Here is a 7435-nt window from a genome sequence, read left to right as displayed (position 1 = left end):
CTTGTTGCAATATTGAGTTCTGATTTATCAATCGCTGTTATTTAGCTCATAAATTATACGTAGACAATTTTAATATTTCATTTGCATGACAAGTTTTACACAACATTATTAATATAAAGGGGATGGTAAGAGTATAGTAAAGTATAGTCAAGTTGTTTACCACAGATTTTATTTTGCTTATAAATTGAAAAACACCATTACAAAACCCCATAGGAAAATCTGGAAGGAATCAGCTGCGAATTAGACTTGGGTTCTGGTGTCACATTGTTTGCACTTACTAAAGTAGTGTAGGCTACATAAATTAAGTCAGTGATTTCAATGCGTGCTTTACTTATAAAGGATATTACAGACAGGACCAAATATTCTTTAAAGGTGCTATATAGGATTTCTCAAAGTATAATCAGCAAACAACTATTTGCGATGTAAAGAGTGCAGTAATGTGCTTATCCTTAGCATCCCAGCGTGGTCAAAGCGCACATGTGAAATGCAGTCTGAGATTCAGTGGTCTACTCTAAGCGGTCGAAAAATCATGTCACTTTTAAAATGAATTGTATCTTTTTTTGTAAAGCTTCTTTACAGAGGGATCGATTTCTGTTTGCATCACCGAATCATGATGTTTCTGTTTATCCCTTTAAAGCTGCTTTGAAACAATCCGTATTGTATCACTGGTTGCGTTGTGCGTTCTTCCAGCTAATGTTAGAACTTAGTTTTCAAAACAGTATGAAACATGCATCATTCGTGTGACCATTTCAATAACCATAAAACAGGAATAGCAAACCTCGTGTTCATCTAGAATCTTGACAAGTAACATACCTTATCTTCCTCCATTTTTGTCAGGTTCTCCTCGGGGACGCCCCTCTCTCTCAATGCAGAGATAAAGTCCATATTTGCTGCAGGAAATTAGTAACTTTATTATGGAGATATCAGCCGCTAGCGCGTACACCATAATATTCGCCAGAAACATTCACAAGGTGCGGGATTTTCTCGCAATAGCTACAATTACGTCGTGAGAAAACGGTTTTTACGTTGAGATCAACAACTTTCGTTATGTCGAGATCACGAGAAAATTAAGTCGTGATAACGACAAAGCAACTTTAGTTATGTCGAGATCATGAGAAAATTAAGTCGTGATAACGACAAAACAACTTTCGTTATGTCGAGATCACGAAAAAATTAAGTCGTGATAACGACAAAACAACTTTCGTTATGTCGAGATCACGAGAAAATTAAGTCGTGATAACGACAAAACAACTTTCGTTATGTCGAGATCACAAGAAAATTAAGTCGTGATAACGACAAAACAACTTTCGTTATGTCGAGATCACGAGAAAATTAAGTCGTGATAACGACAAAACAACTTTCGTTATGTCGAGATCACGAGAAAATTAAGTCGTGATAAAGACAAAACAACTTTCGTTATGTCGAGATCATGAGAAAATTAAGTCGTGATCACGAGAAAACAAGACAGAAAAATTATAATAATGCATGGCCGCTTAGAACTTCCGTACTGTAGAGACTGTATGGAGGAGAAACAACAAGAAACAAGGGTCAAGAAGACAGGCGTTCAGAGAGAGAAACAGGGTAAATAGATAGGGATAGGAGAGCAGATGAAGAAGGTAAGCAAGATATACATGTAGAGATGCATGTTCATAAATGCACACAAACCTTCAGGCAAACATCTGAGAGTCAGATTGTTCTCTGTCTAAAGGTTGTTGGTGGCTGGCAGGCACTGAGAGTGACCTAGTACATGCTCACTGAGACACTGCAGATGGGCAACAATGGAGGACAGGAGAGATTGGAATGTGTGACCTTCAAAGACGAGAGATCAGCAACCTCGGGCAAATGTGAAAAGTCATTCTAAGCCTGTTCACATTGTAAAACAAATACAGTATATACACAAATGCACACTTTCTTTCATTCTAACACAATCGATAGTTCCCAGTTTTGATGCATAATGCTAGATAAAATGAGAATAATATTTCAGCCCTGAAATCTATGAGCACCTGATGCATATGCCATACATCTTCATTTACACATCTGTTATTGGGCACAGCTACAGGTAGCCTACAGTCACTGCATGTCTATTGGTTGATAGTAAATGATGTGACAGAAACAGAAACTGATATTAAATTAGTGTTTTTTTTTAGTGTTAACGAACCCAATCACACGTTGGTGGGCAGAGTTAGTGTAAATAGCCTTTGCCAACAAGGCAGGCTATTTGCACTTAGTGTAAATAGACACTTCGTTTCATTTTCCAAATTAGGGAAGGGCAAAGTCTTTCGTTTTTTCTGTTGTAATCTACATGCAACCATTTCCAACTGATGTAAGTGCCTGGAAACAGTGAAGTCATACAATAAAGTACCAGGTGCATTACAAATACCAAATGACACACTTATATGTATATTCAAAATGTTTAAGGAAGAACCTTGTTCTATTGTTAGAATCACAATGAGAGCCTTCAGTACTCCCACAAAAAACGTAAGCTTGTTGACAGAAATCTAAATAAAAAATAAAGCATGCCTCCAGCTTCAGAGGATATTCCAACTGAAGTCTTGACAAAAGTAACAGTTCACCACTGACTGTTGGTACGGTAGCCTTCAGCCCACGGCTAACATCATCAATCCATTTATTCTGCACAGATTGTACAGTGGTAACATGATTTATAGGTGGGATTGTGGTTTCGAAGAGGCAATCCCTATGTTATCAGTACTTCAAAACACATTTAATAGATATTACAAGCACCTGACTGGCATGGAAGGCAAAACTTCAGCAAAAGTTCAACCTCCCACAAAATATTCCATCTTTCTTTCTTTTTTAAGCTTTTATGAATATATCAAATTTACATTATGTAGCTGCTAACAAATACAGTTCAACAGTTCACTAATTAGAATCAGATTAAAAAAGAAGATTTGTTACATCTCTCTTGTGGTAATGTTAAGCATAATATTATCTTTTTAGATTTTTGATATTGGGCAGAACATTTTGTTTTCTTTTTTAGCACTTTATTCATGTCAATAATTACACATGAGTTTTCTCTAATCATGTTTCAGCACATATGATTTGGTAATTAGCAGCTGTCAAAACTCTAAGATCTGAGAAAGGATAGTGGCAGACTGAGTACTCTCGTTTTCTCACACCCAGATACCAGGATTTCAAGGGTAAGCTTAACAAAACACCTTCGCTTACAGCACCATTTTGGCCATCCTCCCACTTTCTAAGTATATTGTGGATAGTAAAAAGTCTGAGTCTAGCTTCCAGTCTGCTCTACACTGTCCTATCAAAATAAAGGCAAAACGCCAAACAAAATAAAAATAAATAAAATAATAAGAGTTAATAATAAGAGTTAAAACAGTGTTCGACTCTCCCAGGTCCAAGTCTCCTGTAACCATTGTCTCAACTATCATCATCTGACTCTACCCAGCCCCTAACTATCACTTAGAATTCCCTCTTTCTCCTCTAACTGTGGGAACAATGTGCACTGGCAGCTGTGTGGTGAGGGAGTCTAATGAGACGTCTGTCATCTCAGTCTAGACCGAAGCTTTCAGTTCAGGCCACTTACTGCAGGGGAGCACACTCACACCTTGGGAATTTTGGAGAGCCTCAGCAATGGAAATGAAAGTTGGGCTGGTGTGTGTGTTGCTGAAGATGGTGAGAGTGCCCTGTATGTATGTGTGTTCTCTAGGCCTAGGGTAGGGAGATGTGAATAGAGTGTGTTAACATTGCTAAAGGACTCTGTCATAGATGCCTTCACACCACAGCTGGATCCTTACAGACAAAGATGGGCTCTGTTCCAAATCTTAGAAAACAGTCTTGTTGCTTGCAGCCTGCGTAACTAGATGTCTTCTAAAGCAGCATCATGAAATCTTATAAGTGACTGATTTAGAATACTCTGCAGGAACTCACAAAATGGCTCTATTTTATTTGTTCACTGAGCTTGTCACAATGGATTCTGTCTTCTACTTTAAAGGAGACGTGATGCTGCCTTAAAATTTGGCCAAAATAATCATGCACTATAACATTATAGCAGGCTTCATGTCACTGGACAGCAATTAAAGCAGATAATGTGTTACTGTATGTTCAACATATCTAGAGCATGGAGTAGCCTTGCTGTAGAACTGCTCAGTATTCGCAAGAGACATATTTACTGCTTATTTTCTCCTTTTAATCAGAATCAGTCATTCTCTTCTAATCTACCAGCAGTGATTGTAAACACTCAAAGGTGATTAAGGAGTCTGGAGGAATAAAGAATGAACCATGAACCGTGGCAGAATAAATAATGAGGGCCTGAAAAAAGAAGACAAACCAAAAAGTACAGAAAATGACCAATTTATATATATAATTTTATTTTTTGAAGTACTTTTAAGTAACACACCATAAATACCACTGTATATAATTATTGTACTCATTCAGTACCATTACATCAGTACCATGATATAAACACAATAGGTTTTGTAAATAGGAGAGAAAACGTAAGGGAAAGAAGAGAGGCATACAGCTCTGATCCAATACCTAGTGGGATGCTTTCTGTAAATACATAAGGTGCACTTCTTAAAATGCAGTGATTTGCCTTATAAGCCCTGTCAGGTCACTAGCCAATTTGATTATTGCAATCAGACAATCAGAAACAAAAGTGAATACATCATAAAGTAGACCTACATTCTGCATGATGAAACAAAACTAATTTTAAGCATCAAAATTGAGGATTAGAAAACATGTAGCATACAAATGGTCAAATAATAACAATGCAAAACATGCTTAGTAAAGTAAACAGTACTATATAACATCACCTCCAACCTCAAAGACCAACTATACAGGCGAGGAAGAACTATTTTATATGGACGTCTAGGAAATTAGTTTTCTTAAGACAGTTAGATAAGCATCCATATATATAGGATTTTTTTTGAGGAACATCTTAATGTCAACAATAACCTAGCTTTTCTAGTCTACACTACTAAAGTGAAAGAAGTTTGAGACAAGGGAAATTGGGACTTGTAATTAACCATCTGCTGGCTTCTGGCTGCAACATAACAAAAGTAATATAATTTCTTAGAAGAAGTGGCAGTTTCACTGAACATTATTTTATCTGAAGTTTGATGTGATGACTAGAGCAGCTTAATCCAAAATGAAATTTTTAATTTATTTTGAAGTATAATGAAAGAGAGAATTCTAAATATAAAGCCAGTCATTTAGTTAACTTACAGTCAGTTATTAACAAGCTTATAGGTGAGGAAATACATGCTTGAGAAGGTAACAACCAGAAACAAATGATTTTACATCCTTGGAAAATTCCAATGGGACCCCATAAGGTCTAAGACATTTGGAAAAAAAATAAATAAATTCAAAGTAAACAAGTACACACACACACACACACAGGTTTCCATGTTTTATGAGGACATTCAACAAGCGTAATGGTATTTATACTGTACAGATTGTATTTTCTACCCAGTTTTCCTCATGGGGACCAAAATATGTCCCCACTGTCACAGATCTGCCAGACTCTGTCACTAGCCAATCACAACACACTCCCTGACCTGAATACTGATCACACGCACCTGCACATCATCATGTCACTCATCAGTCACGCCATAAAGACACACACCTCCAAGCACTCAGTGTCCGGTTTCGTTCACGCGAAGAGGACTGCTATAGCTATCACAGCTCTAAGCCTACTACTTACCTCCTTGTCTACTTACCTGCAGTGTTTCCTCCCGAGTGTGTTCTCCGACGTTCTCCAGTCAGTCTGCTCTTGTGTTCCTTCCATGTCTGCCATCCATGTGAGGTGTGTCTCCTCCAGTTCCCCACGTTACGTTAAAGGAAGATTGTCAAGTTAACCTTTCTATAGATCACAGAAGACCTCCAAGTTCACCACTTACCTGATTCACTCTTCGCAGCTCACCTGTTTGACAATAACCCCCAGTTTATTTATCCATCTCTCTGTCCGCGTCCTTCTTGTGTTACACCCACAAGGTCATAAAATATTTTATAATGATTATTATTATTATTATTATTTTTTTTTTTCATGCATTGGGAAGTCAGTGGTGACCAAAACCTATGCCAAATGTAGACAGTAGACAGCAAGCCACTTCAGTAAATTTAGTTTGATACTTGTACTTGTCAGAAGAAACCATAAAGTGATGTATAGTAGTTTCTTCACTGAATCAGAGCAACTGCCCTCACTTTTCTATCTCTAGGGGGCTGTTGATTCTGGATAATAACAGTCAGTAAGATTAGACTGCTGTCTGGATTAAAGGACATTATTTCTCACTAACACACATACTAAAACACACACTTTCTTTGATCTATGTTCCTTTTCTCCTCAACATATGCAGCTTGTTTAATTCTTTTGTGTCATTTAAAAACATTTTATTTACAAAGACTGTGAAACAATGCTGTTTAGCTAAATTATCAAAAATCACCCTAAATCATCATAACCTTAGTCCAAATGACTTGTGCACTATATTCCAATGTTTGCCATAATAAGTAAGCTTATAGGATAACTAAGCAGTAGCTTCTTTCATATCTTTCTCTCAGCATGTCATATTTTCTTACAAATCTGAGTATTCCTCTGCTTTATAGTGAAGGATTGACAACACTGAGTCAATTAAAAGCACAAGTCTCTTGCAAAAAAGGAGGTACTGAAGTTCCCTAGTGAGAAAACAATATGGCTGTACTGAGAGACACACTCCCTCTGTGACTTCCTCAGACAGGAGTATGACAGCTGTGACCAAATTCCAGCTTCAGAGGAGATAACAAGCCTTATTAGATGCTCACCACCCCACCCCCATCAGCAGCAGCATCTCTCTCTCTCTCACACACATACACAAACTGCCTCATCTACTCCCTTTCACATTGCATTCTATTTTATCCAATATATATTGATCATATACATTTAAATGTGTAAAATAACCTGTTAACACTACATTACTTCCTAATCGTATGTCTACAATTCTCTACACACGCAGCCAATGTGCATTTACTGTTTTGATTTTGATATTTTATTCTTATTATCATGTTCCTTAATTGTCTGAGTGGTACATGTCAGTTTCACACACTCTACTCTATGATCACACATAATGACATACACGTGAACATATCTGAGCATCTCAAAGGCCTGATGTTTTATTGCAAAGTGAAGAAAAGAACAAAACCATTCGGCCATATGACAGCATTATCTTTTCATTTATTTAAGAAATGGACAAATTCAACAAATGATGAAAACATTCTCTTAAAAAAGAAATAAGCACTGATATCAATAAACATCTTGTCATTTCTTAAAAACTATAATACAATATTCTCAATATATTGTTTGTACAAAATAAGAGCCAGAATACAGTGACAAAACAATGATTCTATTTCAAACACAGAAAGCAACATGAAGTTATCAGGGCACAGACACAAAGAACCAGAAAGAGTCTATCTGACGCATCAGTTTCAT

This window comes from Barbus barbus (genome assembly GCF_936440315.1).
Source record: "Barbus barbus genome assembly, chromosome: 21".
In the NCBI taxonomy this organism is placed as follows: Eukaryota; Metazoa; Chordata; class Actinopteri; order Cypriniformes; family Cyprinidae; genus Barbus; species Barbus barbus.
Note: the sequence above shows the minus strand (reverse complement) of the source record.